The following is a 23,310-nucleotide window of genomic DNA, read 5'->3' on the forward strand; positions in this document are numbered from 1 at the left end:
TACTTTGGGAGGTCCAGAGGAAGCATCCTACTTACATGGAGTCAAGTCTGCACAAGTAGCTGAATTGGTTGCATTGACAAAAGCTTGTAAATTTGGGAAGAACTCGAGAATAACCATATACACTGATAGCCAGTATGGTTATGGGGTTGTACATGACTTTGGCCAATTATGGATGCAAAGGGAGTTCCTGACTTCTTCAGGCACCCCTATCATAAATGAAAATTATGTGCAGGATTTACTGGAAGCAATCCAGTTACCAAAAGAATTGGCTGTGGTCAAGTGTGCTGCTCACAAATATGGCGATGACAAAGTGACAGCAGGTAATCGATATGCTGACCAGTTAGCCCAACATTGTGCAAAGTACCGGATAGCGATCAATATAAAGGTTGGGGGAAACGGAAACAGCTGCCAACTTTTGATGCTAGAAGGAATAAACACATGAGAGGAAGTGAGAGACTTACAGGATGCAGCAGAGGCAAAGGAAAAAGAGGGTTGGAGGAAATTTGGTTGTCAGAGAAGGAATGAAGATGGTGTCATTGTTTACCTGGATGGTATGCCTGTGTTGCCAGACTATCTGCTTGCTCCTATGGCTAGGTTGATACATGGAGACAGACATATAGGCAGAGACGCAATGATTCACATATTCAGACAGACTTGGTTCAACTCGAAATTCAGAAACATAGCAGAGGCACTCTGCCAAAGGTGTCTGATTTGTCAGCAATTTAACCCAGGAAAGAAAACTGTAGTGTTACCAGGAAGGATTGGAAAGGCAGAAGGCCCTTTTATTACACTACAACTTGACTTTATTCAGTTGCCCCCTTGTCGAGGAATGAAATACCTACTTGTAATTGTCTGCCTATTTTCAAAGTGGGTAGAAGCTTACCCCACATGCAGGAATGATAGCCTCACTGTAGCCAAGTTGTTACTTAGGGAACTTATACCGCGGTACGGTTTTCCAGTCACAATTGAAACAGACAGAGGAAAGCATTTCCATAACGAAGTGATAAAACAGATTTGTGAAGCATTTAAAATCACGCAAAAACTGCACTGTGAATATCGCCCAGAGGCTTCTGGAGTGGTAGAACAGCTGAATGGCACTATCAAATCAAGATTGGGAAAAATGTGTGAATTCACCCAAATGGAATGGCCAGATGCTTTGCCCCTTGTTTTGTTGGGACTTAGAAGTATTCCAGACCGGAACACGGGCTTGAGCCCCCATGAGATACTTATGGGAAGAGCAATGTGGCAAGCATGGGTGCCAGGATACAAACTGATAAGCATATCTGATGATTTGGTACTAGAATACTGCAAAGAACTGGCTGACCAAGTGTGTTCCATCTCTCACCAGGTTGGGGAAGACGCTGTCGCCAGACCAACGACTCCAGCACATGACCTGGATCCAGGTGATTGGGTCGTAATAAAGAAACATACTCGGAAAAATTTCCTTCTTCGAGGTGGGGAAAGCCACGACAAGTAATCCTGGTTACCACCACAGCTGTGAAGTGTGCAGGAGTACCTCGCTAGATCCATGCCAGCCATACGCATGAAAGTGACTGAACCTGAAGAAACTGAGGCTGAAGGTTGTGCAGCTGAGGGGTCCCAAGATATCAGTCCTGAAGTAGCTGAAGAGGAACAACCGAGCTCCAGTCAAGATGATTGGGTCCCAATAATCGACCTGACTGTAGATCCTATACGAACAAGAAGACAAACCTATTTAGATAAACAGTGGGATAGTGAGGACGAGACAGGTGTAGAGGAAGATACTCAGATCATCGAAATCCAAATCAAATCTGATTCTGAGGAGGACCAGATAGGGAAAGAACAGGTAACTGACACTCCTCCAAGAACTCCTGAGCCAGAAGAGGGACAGATAGAAATTAGGGCGGAGGTTCAAGCGGAAGAAAATCAAGAGTTCGAAGAGCTTGAACAGGACCAGATAGGACTAGACAATTTTGTTCAGGAAGAAGAAAATGATACAGAACAAAGCCAAATTCAGCATACACCTGAACAAGGCCAGTTTAGGGACCAGGCAGAAGAAACTGATGAAAGACCTGGACCTAGTCAGTTAGGGAGAAACACAGAAGACGATCTTGAAACAGATGTGCCACAACTGAACGAAAATAAAAGAGCATTTGAAGAAAGCCAAGACACAGTGCCAGTTAAAAGACTCAGAAAAGTAGACGCAGTACCTAGATTTGTAAAGAGACTGAGACTGCGACTAAAGACAATTGATGAAGAACCTGAGCAGATAAATGAAGTCTCAAGTCAAACTGATCCAGCTGTAATAAAACCAAAACGAAGAAGTGCTCGAATAAAAAGACTTAATAACAAGTATCAGAGTCCTGAGTGGACTTACTTTGTATTGGAAGAGTTCGAAAATCTGGACATAAGTGACGAAAGGGATGAAGAATTGATTACTGATCAGACTGATGAAGAAGCAAAACCAACCTGAAAGTTGCTCTGAGTAAGCAAGCTGTGCAAAGTTACAAAGAGGGGTTGAAGCTCCTTTTGAGTCAAAATGTCTGATTCCTCTGTGAATGGGAGACCGAGACGAGGTTGTTTAAAGACATGCTGCCAAGTATGTTTATGTAGTGTAGCAATAGTACTGATACTTTGGCTAGGACTAACAATCGCTATTCCTTCTTTGATGAGCAAAGACCCAAACCTGTACCCTACTAATCAATTACCGAAAAAGTCAGAAGAATTGCAAACTAGAAATGCACCACAAAGAGTAGATACACTGGAAAAGACACTTAGCCTTAAGCAAACAAAAGTAGATTTAGAAGCACCAGATGAGGAAGGATTACACTATAACAAAATCAAGAACAAAACCCATTTAAATGTATTTGCAAACCTGTTGGTACATTATGTAGAAGCTATGGAAATAGACGACTGTTGTGTCTGTATGAAGCTGCCTACCTTGGTAGCTGAAGGTGTGATGTATCACTATCTGCCACTAACCTATGGAATTTCCTGAGTATTATAACTAGTTTATTCTATAGAAGAGGACCTTTACAGTATTATTATTCAAACTTTGATGTGATCTTTTCTGAACTTCCTGTACGAAGAAACCTAAACCCTGTACATACAACTAGAGATGTAGCTAAATACATGAGTGAATGTTTTCTAACTGTAGGTAAAATAAATATAGATGACGCACACAAAGATAACCTGACCTGTTCTTTACACGAAAAAGAGAAAATGTTTCTGAATATAGTAGAGAAAAGAAGAGAACGTTTCCAAAAGAAAGCAAAGGACAAGAATCAGAAAATGTCGAAATGGGCTGAAAGCATAGGGAGCATCTCAAATGGTGGGGCTAATGCTGTTATGTGGCTGGATTTCGAAAAGAAAGGGAAACTCTGTCTTCAAAGAGAAAGAACTAGTTATTATAACAATATATTCATTGGTTCCAGTGAATGCGAACACAATTACAAGGTAATTGGGGGTTGGGGTTTCAAATATGGGTCAGAACCTGTTTTTCCTGGAATTTATTATATATGTGGAAACAAGGCTTATTTCAAATTGCCCGACCATTGGTACGGAAGCTGTTACTTTGGTATTGTCTTCCCAAAGTTATACCATGTGTGGAAAATCACTGGAAGCACTGAAAGAACTAATGAATTAGTACGTAGTAAAAGAGAAAGTGTTGGTGAAATAGTAGGTGATATTTTTAGTGCATTAATACCTACAGTGGGAGTGGCTCTGAATACACACAGAATTTGCAAATTGTCAACAGTAGTAGATCGGTTATCAACTAACACTGCTGGAGGTTTCCTGATGGTCAATACCGAAATGGTTGTGATCAGATCAATGGTTTTACAAAACCGACTTGCTCTTGATACATTATTGTCAAAAGAGGGCGGAGTCTGCAGAATGTTGAAAGCGCAACATCGTTGCACTTACATACCTGACAAAAGTGTGGAAAAAAAGGGTATGTAAGAAACATTACAAATTTGGAAAAAGAGCTTAAACTACTGGAGGTTGACAGTGCATGGAAGAGACTTACTGATGGTCTCATGACATCACATAGCAAGCACTATTTTTGGAGCCCTCTCCGCTGATCAGATACATGTTTTTAGAAGTACCTATTATCCGACACAGGTTATCGTTAAATACTATTATAATACAACCTAATGAGGACTGAAAGATACTCTATTAACTATATGCCCTGAGGAGGTCATTGGGTGATACCCCCAACACGAAACACATGTTGGCTACGTCTATGTGATGTCATGAACCATCTGTGAATCACCTGTATCAATTGGAAGTGATGACTTCTTGGTAATAAAGAGGAACATTTGGATTCAGACAAATATTGTCTTATGAACTTTTTCTGTTACTAATGACATTAGCTTGCTCAGGATTAAGACTTACCTCTGTACTATTTCCCTGTGGACTAGTGTACGCAGGAAATTTGGAAACAAGGGTGGTCATTTCCCCTTTTTCCTTAGAGCAATTTATGGAATTATATGATGCACTTGTCACTTTGATGGTAATGCGCAGACTCTAACCCAGCCCAATTTTACTGAAGGTTTGACTAAATTATGCTGCAAGAACAGGAAAATAATGTGCATAATACAGCACATTTTGCAATAGTAATACATCATTATTTTGACATTTTTACACCTGATAACAGTACGTGGGAAAATAGTTCACCTTATTAGTAGCAATGTAACACCCAAATAAAGCAATACGCAACTGAAAAATGAAAAGACAGTCTTTGTGAAATAGCCTTCCGATGCGCAAGAACCAGAGTTACCATATTTTTGTAGCTTTTGATCCATTTGAGCTAGAAACACTTAGCTGCAGATTATGCTGTAGATGATGGATAATGTGGAAAATGCGGCAAGTCCATAATTATGCAAAAATCGCCATAGAATAACATAATTCCAGTGGCTCTGCTTAAAGATCACTAGACATCTGAGCTTCATATGAGGCAGGGGTGAAAGACCGACAGACAAGTTGTCTGGGACTGGGAGTAGTCCCCTTAGAAGAGTGGGAGCCTCAGAAATAGATTATTTGCCAGAGAAGTCTGCTGTAACTGTAGTCAAGAGAGCACTTTGTTTTCTCTTCACATATTTAGGATGGGATAGGAAGGAGCATGGTCTACAATGAAGGCTTTCTTTTTACATGTATTGGCCACAGATACGCAATATTTGTAATCTCCCACCTGTCACAAAGGGCTGGCAAACAAGACGGGCCTTGAGCTGCCTTTCACCCTAGTTCTCTTTCTCCTACTTCTCTTCCTCACTCTCTCTCTTCGCAGTCTCTTACTTTCTCTCCTCCGCATTCCAATCTTTTCTTTTTTTTCTCTTAATCTTTTCAAGTCTATCTCCCTTCTCTGTTCTTCACTTTCTTTGTATTTCTCTCCCTCTTCCCTTATTTTTTAGGTCAAGCCTAGCGCAGCGCGCATGCACTGCTCTATGGGAGGCTTCATGTAATCAGTCCAAACTTCCCCGTGGAGGTCAGACTCCCCTCACTCATCTGATTGGCCTTTTCTTGTGTCTTTCTGTAACGAAAGCACGCAAATGGCCAGAGGCGGGTGCATGTCCCACTTCTTCTTCAAATGTTCACTCTCATGGCGTTTTTCTCTCAGGAGCTAGCAGGGCCACGCAGGTAGGCAGCTACATTCCTGTGCCCACCCCCACCATTTGACTTGAGCTGTTGTGTTTTTTATCCTCTTCGTCGCTTTGATGTAATTGAAAGGAGAGACACACTTCTCTGTGACACTTCCAAATCAGTAGATATCTGAGCTCGCAGATCTTTTGCCTCAAGTAAAAGTGCATGCATAGCTCGGTTTCTTACATTTGAGTGGACAGGTTTTTATGTTCTTTTAAAGGTACGTGGAGATTAACTGATTTACCCATATTCAGGGAATGGTGGTTCACACCAGACTCGAACCTAGTTCCTCTGTTGCAAAGTCAGCATTACCACATTGCCTCAGGCTTACAAGAAAATAGAACAATCTGCTGACTGTGCTTGGTTTTGAAAGGCCGGGAGGGCCAGGGCAATGACGGTCATGATTTCCACATAGGCCAGTTTCCCACTGCTCCGGACACACATCCAGGCCTAGCACCTCGGCCACTGTTTTACACTGAGCCTTCCAGTTGGCTATAAGAACTGATTTACCCATTTCACAGGATGGTGACGGACATTCACTCTCTCACTCTCTTATTGACTGACTCTCCGACTCTCTCTCTCTCTCGCTCACTGACTGACTCTATCACTATCTCACTGTCAGACTCTCTCTCTCTCTCTCTCTCACTGACTGACTCAGTTCAAAAGTGCTTTATTCGAGTATTACTCATAAAAGCAGACATACACACATGTAATAAAAAACAATTAAATTTACAAGTCAATTAGACATAAGCACATAGATGATGTTTAAAAAACGATACACATATAAAATATCAGGTGCAAGTTCATTATAAAAAAGTGCCTAGTTGATAATCACAAAAGGCAATTTGTAAAAAAATTCATATCATAAAATTTCATACCGATGATACATTAAATTAGTATGTTACATTAAGAGAGTAAAATAGACACAAGTCTAGCAGTCTCTGGCCAACTAATCAACATCTACAGAGAATAAACAATAGTCTAGCAGTCTCTGAATTTACATTGAATTGTTACAGAGAATAGACATGTATCTAACAATTACTGTCAGCTAAGCGATAAATAGTTATCCTGCCAGAAATCTCTGTCTTATAATCCAGGCCCACCCCAGGTACTTTGCAGTAGCAATTATAATCCAATTAACAGAAGTAGATCTTACAATCCGCAATGCTACCATACTATTTTTTGTACCTAGGTTCCTGCACATGGGAGCCAACCATGCTCGCCTTGGTGCAGAGTACATTGGACAAGAGAACAGAAAATGACCAAGAGTCTCGTTACCGACCCCACAGACTGGACAGATTGGTACACCCCCTGCTTTCCATTTAGATGTTAAGTTACAGAGGGGGAGGGAACCTACCCTCAATTGGAAGAGCAATTTCCTGTCCATGGGGTTTAATATGTAATCCCAATACATTTCATAAATTGGGTACAATTTGATCTCTAAGTAACTAGTGGTCATAGACCCACTGTTTGTGCTAAGCATACTCTTATTAACAACATGTTCCCAGTAGATGTTTTTTAGGGTGGACTTGGAAGGAAATAAAGCCCCAGCTGGATCAATCCATAGAGCATTAAGTCCTAATTCAAACAAAGCAATCTTTAATGATTTAAACCATTTTATTTTGTTATAGCAGTCGGCCTTGACAACATCTTTAAACCCATTCGCGTAGTGAGAGAGCTCTGGCGTGGTCCAAAGCCTGCGCCAGTATAAAATCGGGCGCAGTTTGGCTTTATCAGAGATCGCTCTCCTACCTAATTCGTATCTTAGGGGCAATAGCGGGCTGCTCTGAGGGGCACCTATCAGTGTCCTGTAAAATTTGTTTTCTGAGGTTTGGAGTTCCTGAAGGTTTTCATGCCCCCATAACTCCGCACCATACAAGGCAGACCCTATTGCTTTTGCCTCATAGATTATCAGTGGTGGTTTAATGGGCTTAGTGAGCGATTTCCTTTGCTCCTTAATAATTGTGCCAGCTAATTGCTTATGCCTTAAAGTAGCAATATTAAGATGTAGCTGCCACCTGTTGTCATTAGAGATATGGATCCCTAGATAAGTGAAGGATTTTACAACCTCCAGGGTTCGACCACTCAGGGAAATTTTAGGTTTAAAATTTCTGTGGGGATTGAAGGCCATGAGTTTTGTCTTGGACCCGTTTACCTCCAGTCCATGAACTACACAGAAATCATCAAATATTGCCAATGCTTTTAGCAACCCAGCTGGTGTTTTAGATAAAATTAAGGTATCATCGGCGAACATTAAAATTGGAACTTTTTCACCTGCAAGAGAGGGAGCATCCACTGCCTGAGATTGCATACAAGAAACCACACCATTAATAAAAAGGGTGAACAGAGTAGGGGCCATTGAACAACCCTGCCGAACCCCACGCTCAACTGGGAATTCGGCAGTGTCATTACCGTACCCACCCCAGCGAATTTTGGCGTAATTGCCCTCATGTAAACGCATAATTAAGGACAACAGTTCCTCAGGGACCCCAAGAGTCGCAAGAACTTCCCACAATTTTGCCCTCGGTACCAGGTCGAAGGCAGCCCGCAAATCAACAAATACTGCATACAGGCTGCCTCCGCCTAGCACCACGGTCCTCCACTGAATCAGTTGGAGACGGAAGACTTGGTCCACAGTACTGGTTGCCCTGCGAAAAACCAGCCTGATAGGGGGATAAGATGTTGTTATCCTCAGCCCAATCAAGCAACCTGTTAACGATTACTCGCCCCACTATTTTTTGGATAGTGTCGATCAAACTAATTGGGCGGTAATTACTAGGCTGAGCGCGGTCTCCTTTCTTATATATCGGGATGATAACAGCACCCCGCCATGTTTCTGGAATATCTACACCTCTGGCAATATGGTTTATTAACAGATGAATATATTTACACCATCTAGCAGTGTCGTTTAAAAAAACGTCTGCAGGAACTCCGTCAATGCCGGGGGCACGACCACTATGAACAGTTTTGAGTGCAATCAGTATTTCACACTGCATAAAAATGTCATCTTCTATCAAAGAAGAGGGTGGGCGTACACTATCTATGGACTGGTCACTAGAAGCGTATTGTTCGCGAAAGAATTTTACCCAGGCATCCTGGGGGACATTATTTGTAGTGGCATCTTCAAGCCTGTCATGACCCCATTTGACTATATGCCAGAATAACCTGGAATGATTTTGGTCACAAGCACTCTATAGCAAATTCCAATGGGCTTCATCCCAGTCTTTTTTCGCTTTTGCTATGGAACGTTTATATTGATTCCTAGCTATCCTAGTGGCCTCCTTATTTTTGTTCTTGATTGCATCACCCAAGCGGGCCCTGGCCCCCTTACAGTCCTGATTGTACCATTTAGCAGGCCTATAGACCCCGGGCTTCTTTTTATTTGCCGGTTTTAAGAAATGGCATTTTATTTCTTTGAAAAGATCATTATGGACCTTGGTAACATTATTTTGGGTAGGAGAATGCCCAGCCTCTCCTTCAAGGGTCAGTATAGCCTTATCAGCTGCCATACTTATTTTTTCTAAGACCAGCGGGTCAGTTCTAACACTAGTCCACCTCAGCCTGCGCATATCATTGGTGGGTACAGTCAACGGTGGAAGAGATTCAACACAAGTACTTGAAACAACATCAGACAGCCACCATTTATGGAAAACACATAAAGGATTATGGTCACTCTCGAGCCTTTCCAGCACAACCATATCAGTGACTGTTGGCCATAGGGGCATACTACATATAACGTAGTCAATACGGCTCTTATTTCTCCCATTATTGAATGTCATGGCTGGTACTCTGTCAGACTTTGTCCGACCGTTCAAGGCCCTTAACCCATGTTCGAGGCACATGGCGTTTAGGCCAAGAATATCCTCAGTCCAGCGTGTTATTGGGGTTGTATTAAGAGCGGGAATATCCCATAACATATCTTCCTCCGAGCCCAAATGTACATCACCAATGCCCAGAGGTTCGAAAGTGCGATTTAGGTCGCCAGCTATTAGTGTATTTTTCCCAGATGAGTGAGTTTCTAACAATTTATACAAAGACAAAAGGACCTCAGATTTTCTTACACTACCCCCTCTAGCATATACATTATAAATATCTATGGAGGTAGATGGGTTACCTTTTAGTCGTATGAGCTGGATGTCTTTTTGATAAAGCTCAATGTTTCTCACATCAAGCCTAAGAGACTGGCGCACCCATATAGTGAGTCCGCCCATCGGTCGCCCCTTTGGGCCCTTGGTGGCCGGAAGATAAAAGTTCAAATAGCCCAATGCAAATACAGGGTCACAGGCCCAGGTCTCTTGAAAAACACAAACATCATACAGGCTGACAAAACCAAACCATTCTCCACAATCCATTTTGGAACAAAGCCCAGCAATATTCCAAGATAATAAATTCCCGGTAGCATTTACCATTATTGGATAATTACTGTGAGCTGGCCCTGTTGGCGTTGAATCGACAATACCAATTTCATTTATATTTACTGCAGTTAATCCAGCTCTAGGTACATTAATAACTGTCACATTTTGTAAAAGTGTTGAACAACTAGACACCTCTATAGAACATGCAGCCGTAGGAATTTGCAGCAAGGTGGAGGGGATAGATGGTAGTCAATCGCATGCGTCTAGGTTGGAAAGAGCGGAAAATCTGTTTACCAAACCTAGACCCCACTCACCAGGATCAGGGTTCTTGCTGCCCCTCTTAGTTACAACGTTCCATTTTGTTCTTAGTGTGCTGCAATTAGGGCCTCTGCCTTTCCTAGGATAGAAGAAATCTAGGGTCAATGGGACAATTGGGGTAAATCTTTTCTGAGGTGGGTGAAGATTGGGCAGGATGTTTGGCAAAACCTCAGGGTCAGAGAAGTTAAGCACAACACAGTCCCCCTTGTATTTTTTTACCCTATTCCCAATCCACTCAACCCTTCTTGCATTCACCAGTTCTTCAGCTAATTGCTCTTTGCCCCAGGAAGTTATGGCCATGTTGTTGGTTAGCCATGATAAAGATTTGTTTAACAATGATGAAGTTGATTCAACATCACCTGGGGCTAGTGGGGGTACATTTGCAAGAACAAGGACTAATGGTGAAGCTTCCACAACAAGCTCCGATGATCCTTTCAGGGAGTTAGGTTCCCCGTGAAGTAAAGCAGATGGTACGTCACTGGAGGGCCTATCAGATAAGTTTGTCAATGAAGTCAATGGGGGGTTTGGTGCAACAACAGGAGTCGGTCCGTTAAATTTGCCACATTGGATTTCACTCATCAATGGCTGGACACTTGTTGTAATGACTTCTGGAAGTTTTCTCACTTCCCCCAGAGTTTTTCCTAATAGACCTTCCAGTTTGCTTACCTCAGCAGTTAATTTATCAATTTTACTAATCAGGGGTTTTACCATCCCTTTAATTTTTGTGTCCATCAGGCAACAAAGTTTCTGTAATAGATCATCGGAAAGAGTCACGTAGGTTTCCCCAGTCAAGTCTTCCTCGTCATCATCGGTAGATTTCCTTGGTGGCGTAGCAGCTTTATTTTTGGATGATCTTAAGCCTCCACGCTTTTGAATGGCTTTTTTTTTACCCCCTGAAACCCTTGGAGCGGGGATGGGGGGAACGATGGAGACGATAGAGTCGCTATTTGTAGAAAGCACAGTCAAAGCGTCAATGTCACTATTTTCTTCAGTGTTGGCTACTGTGCCACTGGGCTGAATGCTATTCATGTCCTGGAGGGAGTCCTGTGCCCCACCCAGGAGGCTATTATTTAGCAAAGCGAATGAATCCTCGTTCTCGATATCTACCAGTGGTGATTGTATAGGGGATTCTAATCCCAAAGAAGTCCTTCTATCAGTGTTAATTTTTGTCACAACTTGAACAAGATAGTTCTCCATTGTGTTTGAGACAGAGGTTAGCTTTTTAACAGGCATTGCTCAGCAAAAGTGCACTTGAAACAAAAAGTTAATAAACGCAGGAGAAATGAGATTTGTGTTTACCTGGAGTTCAGTGGGCCTGGTATGCTTTATCCAAGGGAGAGTGTGTAGTAGAAAAGGCAGAATCCCTGGCCCAACCCGACCTTGTCCGACCTCGGACGGCCTCAGACGGCCCGCCCTTTGCCCGGGCTTAGCCCCGGGCGTCCCGCTCGCGTTCCGCGACGCGGGTCACCTCCTCCCTTTATGCGGCTCTCTTTATGCGGCTCTCTGCGCTCTGCCGGCGCGTTCCTCGTCACTTTCACGCGCCGCCGCGATGCCTGCCGGGAGTTGTGGTCCTCCCGGAGCGGCGACGCGGTTTCACTGACTGACTCTCTGACTCTCTCTCACTGACTGAATCGCTGACTCTCTCTCTCACACTGACTGACTTACTGACTGACTCTCTCACCGACTGACTGACTGTCTGACTCTCTCACTGACTGACTCTCTCTCTCTTACTGACTGACTCTCTGACCCTCTCTCTCTCAGTCACTGACTAACTAACTCTCTCCCTCTTACTGACTCTCTCACTCTCTCTCACTGACTGACTCGTTCTCTCTCACTGACTGACTCTCTCTCTCACTGACTGACTCTCTCACTCTGTCTCACTGACTGACTAACTGACTGACTGACTGACTCACTGACTGACTGACTATCACTGACTGACTGACTCTCTCTCCTTCTCTTACTGACTGTCTCTCTCTCTCTCACTGACTGACTTGCTCACTCTCTCACTCACTAACAGACTGGCTATCTCACTCTTTCACTGACTGACTGACACTCTCAGTGACTGACTGACTCTCTCACTGGTGGACTGACTGACTTACTGACTGACAGGCACTCTCGCTGACTGACTGACTCTCTCACTCTCTCTCTCTCCCTGACTGACTGACTGACTCTCTCTTGCTCTCTTTCACTGACTGACTCTCTCGCTCTCTCTCTCACTGACTGACTGACTCTCTCACTGACTGCCTGACTCTCTCACTGACTGACTGACTTACTGACTGACTCTCTCACTCCCACTAACTGACTGACTGACTAAGTGACTGACTCTCCTACACTCTCTCTCACTGACTCTCACTCTCTCTCACTGATTGACTCACTCACTCTCTCACTGACTGACTGACACTCTCTCACTGACTGACTCTCTGACTGACTGACTCTCACTCTCTCTTTGACTGACTGACTGACTGACTCTCTCTGACATACCGACTGACTATCTCACTCTCCCTCTCACTCACTTACTGACTCTCTCTCTCTCTCTCTCTCTCTCACTGACTGACTGACTCTCTCTCTCACTGACTGACATACCGGCTGACTCTCTCCCTCTCCCTCTCATTGACTGACTGATTCTCTCACTGACTCTCTGACTGACTGGCTCCCTCACTCTCTCTCACTGACTAACTGGCTGACTCTCTCACTGACTGACAGACTGACTCTCTCACTGATTGACTCTCTCACTCTTTTACTAAATGACTGACTCTCACTCTCTCACTGACTGACTGACTGACTCTCACTCTCTCTCTCTCACTGACTGGCTGACTCACTCTCTCAATCTCTCTCTCACTGACTATCTCATTGACTGACTGACTCTCTGACTGACTCTCACTCGTTCTCTCTCTGACTGACTGACTCTCTCACTGACTGACTGACTGACTCTCACTGACTGGCTGACTCGCTCACTCTCACTGGCTGACTGGCTGATTCTCTCACTGACTGACTGACTCTCTCACTGCCTGACTGACTCACTGACTGACTGACTTCTCACTGACTCACTGTCTCTCTAACTCTCTCTCACTGACTGACTCTCTCACTGACTGACTGACTTACTGACTCTGTCACTGACTGACTGACTCACTCTCTCACGCTATCTCACTGACTGACTTGCTCACTCTCTCTCTCTCACTGACTGATTGACTCTCTCACTCTCTCATTGACTGACTCTCTCAATCTCTGACTGAATGACTCTCTCACTCTCTCACTCTCTCACTCACTGACTTATTGACTGACTAACTCTCACTGACTCTGACTGACAGACTGACTCTCTCACTCTCTCACTGACTGACTGACTGGCTCTCTCACTGACTGACTTACTGCCTGACTTGCTCTCTCACTGACTGACTTACTGACTGACTTGCTCTCTCACTGACTGACTCTCTCACTCTCTCACTGACTGACTGACTGATTCTATCTCGCTCTCTCTCATGACTGACTCTCTCACTCTCTCTCTCACTGACTGACTGACTCTCTCACTGGCTGACTGACTCTCTCACTGGCTGACTGACTGACTCTCTCACTGGATGACTGACTGACTCACTGACTGACTGACTCACTCACTGACTGACTGACTGACTCTCTCACTCCCACTGACTGACTGACTAAGTGGCTGACTCTCTTACACTCTCTCTCATTGACTGACTGACACTCTCTCTCGCACTGACTGACTGCCTCACTCTCTCTCACTGACTGACACTCTCTCACTGACTCACTGACTGACTCTCTCACTCCCACTAACTGACTGACTGACTAAGTGAATGACTCTCTTACACTCTCTCTCACTGACTGACTAACACTCACTCTCTCACTGACTGACTAACTGACTCTCACTCTCTCTCTTACTGACTGGCTGACTCACTCTCTCAATCTTTCTCTCACTGACTGACTTACTATCTCATTGACTGACTGACTCTCTGACTGACTGACTCTCACTCGCTCTCTCTCTGACTGACTGACTCTCTCACTGACTGACTGACTGACTCTCACTGACTGGCTGACTCTCTCACTCTCACTGGCTGACTGGCTGAATCTCTCACTGACTGACTGACTCTCTCCCTGCCTGACTGACTCACTGACTGACTGACTTCTCACTGACTCACTGTCTCTCTAACTCTCTCTCACTGACTGACTCTCTCACTGACTGACAGACTTACTGACTCTGTCACTGACTGACTGACTCACTCTCTCACTCTATCTCACTGACTGACTTGCTCACTCTCTCTCTCTCACTGACTGATTGACTCTCTCACTCTCACTGACTCACTGACTGACTCTCTCAATCTCTGACTGAATGACTCTCTTACTCTCTCACTCACTGACTTATTGACTGACTAACTCTCACTGACTCTGACTGACAGACTGACTCTCTCACTGACTGACTGACTGACTGACTCTCTCACTGACTGACTGACTCTCTCACTTACTGACTGACTGGCTCTCTCACTGACTGACTGACTCTCTCACTGACTGACTGACTGATTCTCTCTCGCTCTCTCTCATGACTGACTCTCTCACTCTCTCTCTCTCACTGACTGACTGACTCTCTCACTGGCTGACTCTCTCACTGGTTGACTGACTGACTCACTCACTGACTGACTGACTGACTCTCTCACTCCCACTGACTGACTGACAGTGGCTGACTCTCTTACACTCTCTCTCACTGACTGACTGACACTCTCTCTCTCACTGACTGACTGACTGACTCACTCTCTCTCACTGACTGACACTCTCACTGACTGACTGACTGACTGACTCTCTCACTAACTGACTGACTGACTAAGTGACTGACTCTCTTACACTCTCTCTCACTGACTGACTGACACTCACTCTCTCACTGATCGACTGACTGACTCTCACTCTCTCTCTCTCTCACTGACTGGCTGACTCACTCTCTCAATCTCTCTCTCACTGATTGACTGACTATCTCATTTACTGACTGACTCTCTGACTGACTGACTCTCACTTGCTCTCTCTCTGACTGACTCACTCTCTCACTCTATCTCACTGACTGACTTGCTCACTCTCTCTCTCTCACTGACTGATTGACTCTCTCACTCTCACTGACTCACTGAATGACTCTCTCAATCTCTGACTGAATGACTCTCTCACTCTCTCACTCACTGACTTATTGACTGACTAACTCTCACTGACTCTGACTGACAGACTGACTCTCTCACTCTCTCACTGACTGACTGACTGACTCTCTCACTGACTGACTGACTCTCTCACTGACTGACTTACTGACTGACTGGCTCTCTCACTGACTGACTGACTCTCTCACTGACTGACTGACTGATTCTCTCTCGCTCTCTCATGACTGACTCTCTCACTCTCTCTGACTGACTGACTCTCTCACTGGCTGACTGACTGACTCTCTCACTGGTTGACTGACTGACTCATTCACTGACTGACTGACTGACTCTCTCACTCCCACTGACTGACTGACTAAGTGGCTGACTCTCTTACACTCTCTCTCACTGACTGACTGACACTCTCTCTCTCACTGATTGACTGACTCACTCTCTCTCACTGACTGACACTCTCTCACTGACTCACTGACTGACTGACTCTCTCACTCTCACTAACTGACTGACTGACTAAGTGACTGACTCTCTTACACTCTCTCTCACTGACTGACTGACACTCACTCTCTCACTGACTGACTGACTGACTCTCACTCTCTCTCTCACTGACTGGCTGACTCACTCTCTCAATCTCTCTCTCACTGATTGACTGACTATCTCATTTACTGACTGACTCTCTGACTGACTGACTCTCACTTGCTCTCTCTCTCTGACTGACTGACTCTCTCACTGACTGACTGACTGACTCTCACTGACGGGCTGACTCTCTCGCTCTCACTGGCTGACTGGCTGATTCTCTCACTGACTGACTGACTCTCTCACTGCCTGGCTGACTCACTGACTGACTGACTTCTCACTGACTCACTGTCTCTCACTCTAACTCTCTCTCACTGACTGACTCTCTCACTGACTGATTGACTTACTGACTCTGTCACTGACTGACTGACTCACTCTCTCACTCTCTCTCCCTGACTGACTTGCTCACTCTCTCTCTCTCTCTCACTGACTGATTGACTCTCTCACTCTCTCTCACTGACTCACTGACGGACTCTCTCACTCCCACTGACTGACTGACTAAGTGGCTGACTCTCTTACACTCTCTCTCACTGACTGACTGACACTCTCTCTCTCACTGATTGACTGACTCACTCTCTCTCACTGACTGACACTCTCTCACTGACTCACTGACTGACTGACTCTCTCACTCTCACTAACTGACTGACTGACTAAGTGACTGACTCTCTTACACTCTCTCTCACTGACTGACTGACACTCACTCTCTCACTGACTGACTTACTGACTGAGTTGCTCTCTCACTGACTGACTGACTCTCTCACTCTCTCACTGACTGACTGACTGACTGATTCTATCTCGCTCTCTCTCATGACTGACTCTCTCACTCTCTCTCTCACTGACTGACTGACTCTCTCACTGGCTGACTGACTCTCTCACTGGCTGACTGACTGACTCTCTCACTGGTTGACTGACTGACTCACTGACTGACTGACTCACTCACTGACTGACTGACTGACTCTCTCACTCCCACTGACTGACTGACTAAGTGGCTGACTCTCTTACACTCTCTCTCACTGACTGACACTCTCTCTCGCACTGACTGACTGCCTCACTCTCTCTCACTGACTGACACTCTCTCACTGACTCACTGACTGACTGACTCTCTCACTCCCACTAACTGACTGACTGACTAAGTGAATGACTCTCTTACACTCTCTCTCACTGACTGACTAACACTCACTCTCTCACCGACTGACTAACTGACTCTCACTCTCTCTCTTACTGACTGGCTGACTCACTCTCTCAATCTTTCTCTCACTGACTGACTTACTATCTCATTGACTGACTGACTCTCTGACTGACTGACTCTCACTCGCTCTCTCTCTGACTGACTGACTCTCTCACTGACTGAGTGACTGACTCTCACTGACTGGCTGACTCTCTCACTCTCACTGGCTGACTGGCTGAATCTCTCACTGACTGACTGACTCTCTCCCTGCCTGACTGACTCACTGACTGACTGACTTCTCACTGACTCACTGTCTCTCTAACTCTCTCTCACTGACTGACTCTCTCACTGACTGACAGACTTACTGACTCTGTCACTGACTGACTGACTCACTCTCTCACTCTATCTCACTGACTGACTTGCTCACTCTCTCTCTCTCTCACTGACTGATTGACTCTCTCACTCTCACTGACTCACTGACTGACTCTCTCAATCTCTGACTGAATGACTCTCTTACTCTCTCACTCACTGACTTATTGACTGACTAACTCTCACTGACTCTGACTGACAGACTGACTCTCTCACTGACTGACTGACTGACTGACTCTCTCACTGACTGACTGACTCTCTCACTTACTGACTTACTGACTGACTGGCTCCCTCACTGACTGACTGACTCTCTCACTGACTGACTGACTGACTCTCTCGCTCTCTCTCATGACTGACTTTCTCACTCTCTCTCTCTCACTGACTGACTGACTCTCTCACTGGCTGACTGACTGACTCTCTCACTGGTTGACTGACTGACTCACTCACTGACTGACTGACTGACTCTCTCACTCCCACTGACTGACTGACAGTGGCTGACTCTCTTACACTCTCTCTCACTGACTGACTGACACTCTCTCTCTCACTGACTGACTGACTGACTCACTCTCTCTCACTGACTGACACTCTCACTGACTGACTGACTGACTGACTCTCTCACTAACTGACTGACTGACTAAGTGACTGACTCTCTTACACTCTCTCTCACTGACTGACTGACACTCACTCTCTCACTGATCGACTGACTGACTCTCACTCTCTCTCTCTCACTGACTTGCTGACTCACTCTCTCAATCTCTCTCTCACTGATTGACTGACTATCTCATTTACTGACTGACTCTCTGACTGACTGACTCTCACTTGCTCTCTCTCTGACTGACTCACTCTCTCACTCTATCTCACTGACTGACTTGCTCACTCTCTCTCTCTCTCACTGACTGATTGACTCTCTCACTCTCACTGACTCACTGAATGACTCTCTCAATCTCTGACTGAATGACTCTCTCACTCTCTCACTCACTGACTTATTGACTGACTAACTCTCACTGACTCTGACTGACAGACTGACTCTCTCACTCTCTCACTGACTGACTGACTGACTCTCTCACTGACTGACTGACTCTCTCACTGACTGACTTACTGACTGACTGGCTCTCTCACTGACTGACTGACTCTCTCACTGACTGACTGACTGATTCTCTCTCGCTCTCTCATGACTGACTCTCTCACTCTCTCTGACTGACTGACTCTCTCACTGGCTGACTGACTGACTCTCTCACTGGTTGACTGACTGACTCATTCACTGACTGACTGACTGACTCTCTCACTCCCACTGACTGACTGACTAAGTGGCTGACTCTCTTACACTCTCTCTCACTGACTGACTGACACTCTCTCTCTCACTGATTGACTGACTCACTCTCTCTCACTGACTGACACTCTCTCACTGACTCACTGACTGACTGACTCTCTCACTCTCACTAACTGACTGACTGACTAAGTGACTGACTCTCTTACACTCTCTCTCACTGACTGACTGACACTCACTCTCTCACTGACTGACTGACTGACTCTCACTCTCTCTCTCACTGACTGGCTGACTCACTCTCTCAATCTCTCTCTCACTGATTGACTGACTATCTCATTTACTGACTGACTCTCTGACTGACTGACTCTCACTTGCTCTCTCTCTCTGACTGACTGACTCTCTCACTGACTGACTGACTGACTCTCACTGACGGGCTGACTCTCTCGCTCTCACTGGCTGACTGGCTGATTCTCTCACTGACTGACTGACTCTCTCACTGCCTGGCTGACTCACTGACTGACTGACTTCTCACTGACTCACTGTCTCTCACTCTAACTCTCTCTCACTGACTGACTCTCTCACTGACTGATTGACTTACTGACTCTGTCACTGACTGACTGACTCACTCTCTCACTCTCTCTCCCTGACTGACTTGCTCACTCTCTCTCTCTCTCTCTCTCACTGACTGATTGACTCTCTCACTCTCTCTCACTGACTCACTGACTGACTCTCTCAATCTCTGACTGAATGACTCTCTCACTCACTGACTTATTGACTGACTAACTCTGACTGACTCTGACTGACAGACTGACTCTCTCACTCTCTCACTGACTGACTGACTGACTCTTCCACTGACTGACTGACTCTCCCACTGACTGACTTACTGTCTGACTGGCTGTCTCACTGACTGACTGACTCTCACTGACTGACTGACTGACTGATTCTCTCTCGCTCTCTCTCCCGACTGACTCTCTCACTCTCTCTCTCACTGACTGACTGACTCTCTGACTGACTGATTCTCTCAATCTTTCTCACTGACTCTCTCACTCTCTCACTGACTGACTGACTAACTGACTCTCACAGACTCTCTGACTGACTGACTTCCTCACTCTCTCTCACTTACTGACTGATTGACTGACTCTCACTCACTCACTCTCTATCTCACTGACTGACTGACTCTCTCACTGACTGACTCTCTCACTAACTTACTAACTGATTGACTGACTGACTGTCTCTCTCTCTCTCTGACTGACTAATTGACTCACTGACTCACTGACTGACTGACTTCTCACCGACTGACTCTCTCTTTCTAACTCTCTCTCACTGACTGACTCTCTCACTGACTGACTGACTCTCTCTTTCACTGACTCACTGACTCCCTCACTGTCTGACTCACTGACTGACTCTTTAACTGACTGACTGTTTCACTCTCTCTCTCACTGACTACCTTATTCTCTCACTCTCTCTCTCACTGACTGATTGACTGACACTCACTCACTCACTCTCTCTCTCACTGACTGACTGACTCTCTCACTGACTGACTGTCTCTTTCACTGACTCACTGACTCCCTCACTGACTAACTCACTGACCGACTCTCTAACTAACTGACTGACTGATTAACTGACTGACTCTCTCACTCTCTCTCTCACTGACTGACTTATTCTCTCACTCTCTCTCACTAACTGACTGATTGACTGATTCACTCACTCACTCAATCTCTCTCTCTCGTTGACTGACTGACTCTCTCACTGACTGACTGACTCTCTCACTAACTTACTAACTGATTGACTGACTGACTGTCTCACTCTCTGACTGATTGACTCACTGACTGACTTCTCACTGACTGACTCTCTCTCTCTAACTCTCTCTCACCTACTGACTCTCTCGCTGACTGACTGACTCTCTCTTTCACTGACTCCCTCACTGACTGACTCACTGACTGACTCTCTCACTCACTGACTTATTGACTGACTAACTCTCACTGACTCTGACTGACAGACTGACTCTCTCACTCTCTCACTGACTGACTGACTGACTCTCTCACTGACTGACTGACTCTCTCACTGACTGACTTACTGACTGACTGGCTCTCTCACTGACTGACTGACTCTCTCACTGACTGACTGACTGATTCTCTCTCGCTCTCTCATGACTGACTCTCTCACTCTCTCTGACTGACTGACTCTCTCACTGGCTGACTGACTGACTCTCTCACTGGTTGACTGACTGACTCATTCACTGACTGGCTGACTGACTCTCTCACTCCCACTGACTGACTGACTAAGTGGCTGACTCTCTTACACTCTCTCTCACTGACTGACTGACACTCTCTCTCTCACTGATTGACTGACTCACTCTCTCTCACTGACTGACACTCTCTCACTGACTCACTGACTGACTGACTCTCTCACTCTCACTAACTGACTGACTGACTAAGTGACTGACTCTCTTACACTCTCTCTCACTGACTGACTGACACTCACTCTCTCACTGACTGACTGACTGACTCTCACTCTCTCTCTCACTGACTGGCTGACTCACTCTCTCAATCTCTCTCTCACTGATTGACTGACTATCTCATTTACTGACTGACTCTCTGACTGACTGACTCTCACTTGCTCTCTCTCTCTGACTGACTGACTCTCTCACTGACTGACTGACTGACTCTCACTGACGGGCTGACTCTCTCGCTCTCACTGGCTGACTGGCTGATTCTCTCACTGACTGACTGACTCTCTCACTGCCTGGCTGACTCACTGACTGACTGACTTCTCACTGACTCACTGTCTCTCACTCTAACTCTCTCTCACTGACTGACTCTCTCACTGACTGATTGACTTACTGACTCTGTCACTGACTGACTGACTCACTCTCTCACTCTCTCTCCCTGACTGACTTGCTCACTCTCTCTCTCTCTCTCACTGACTGATTGACTCTCTCACTCTCTCTCACTGACTCACTGACTGACTCTCTCAATCTCTGACTGAATGACTCTCTCACTCACTGACTTATTGACTGACTAACTCTGACTGACTCTGACTGACAGACTGACTCTCTCACTCTCTCACTGACTGACTGACTGACTCTTCCACTGACTGACTGACTCTCCCACTGACTGACTTACTGTCTGACTGGCTGTCTCACTGACTGACTGACTCTCACTGACTGACTGACTGATTCTCTCTCGCTCTCTCTCCCGACTGACTCTCTCACTCTCTCTCTCACTGACTGACTGACTGACTGACTCTCTCACTGGCTGACTGACTGACTCTCTCTAACTGGCTGGCTGACTGACTGAATAAGTGACTGACTCTCTTACACTCTCTCTCATTGACTGACACTTTCTCTCTCACTGACTGACTCACTCTCTCTCACTGACTGACACTCTCTCACTGACTGACTGACTCTCTGACTGACTGATTCTCTCAATCTTTCTCACTGACTCTCTCACTCTCTCACTGACTGACTGACTAACTGACTCTCACAGACTCTCTGACTGACTGACTTCCTCACTCTCTCTCACTTACTGACTGATTGACTGACTCTCACTCACTCACTCTCTATCTCACTGACTGACTGACTCTCTCACTGACTGACTCTCTCACTAACTTACTAACTGATTGACTGACTGACTGTCTCTCTCTCTCTCTGACTGACTAATTGACTCACTGACTCACTGACTGACTGACTTCTCACCGACTGACTCTCTCTTTCTAACTCTCTCTCACTGACTGACTCTCTCACTGACTGACTGACTCTCTCTTTCACTGACTCACTGACTCCCTCACTGTCTGACTCACTGACTGACTCTTTAACTGACTGACTGTTTCACTCTCTCTCTCACTGACTACCTTCTCTCACTCTCTCTCTCACTGACTGATTGACTGACACTCACTCACTCACTCTCTCTCTCACTGACTGACTGACTCTCTCACTGACTGACTGTCTCTTTCACTGACTCACTGACTCCCTCACTGACTAACTCACTGACCGACTCTCTAACTAACTGACTGACTGATTAACTGACTGACTCTCTCACTCTCTCTCTCACTGACTGACTTATTCTCTCACTCTCTCTCACTAACTGACTGATTGACTGACTCACTCACTCACTCAATCTCTCTCTCTCGTTGACTGACTGACTCTCTCACTGACTGACTGACTCTCTCACTAACTTACTAACTGATTGACTGACTGACTGTCTCACTCTCTGACTGATTGACTCACTGACTGACTTCTCACTGACTGACTCTCTCTCTCTAACTCTCTCTCACCTACTGACTCTCTCGCTGACTGACTGACTCTCTCTTTCACTGACTCCCTCACTGACTGACTCACTGACTGACTCTCTCACTCTCTCACTAACTGACTGACTGCTTAACTGCCTGACTCTCTCACTCTCTCTCTTACTGACTGACTCTCACTTTCTCAATCTCTCTCTCACTGACTGACTTTCTCACTCTCTCACTGACTGACTGACTCTCTCACTGACTGACTGACTCTCT

The sequence above is a fragment of the Lissotriton helveticus genome, chromosome 9, assembly GCF_964261635.1.
Source record: "Lissotriton helveticus chromosome 9, aLisHel1.1, whole genome shotgun sequence".
Taxonomy (NCBI): domain Eukaryota; kingdom Metazoa; phylum Chordata; class Amphibia; order Caudata; family Salamandridae; genus Lissotriton; species Lissotriton helveticus.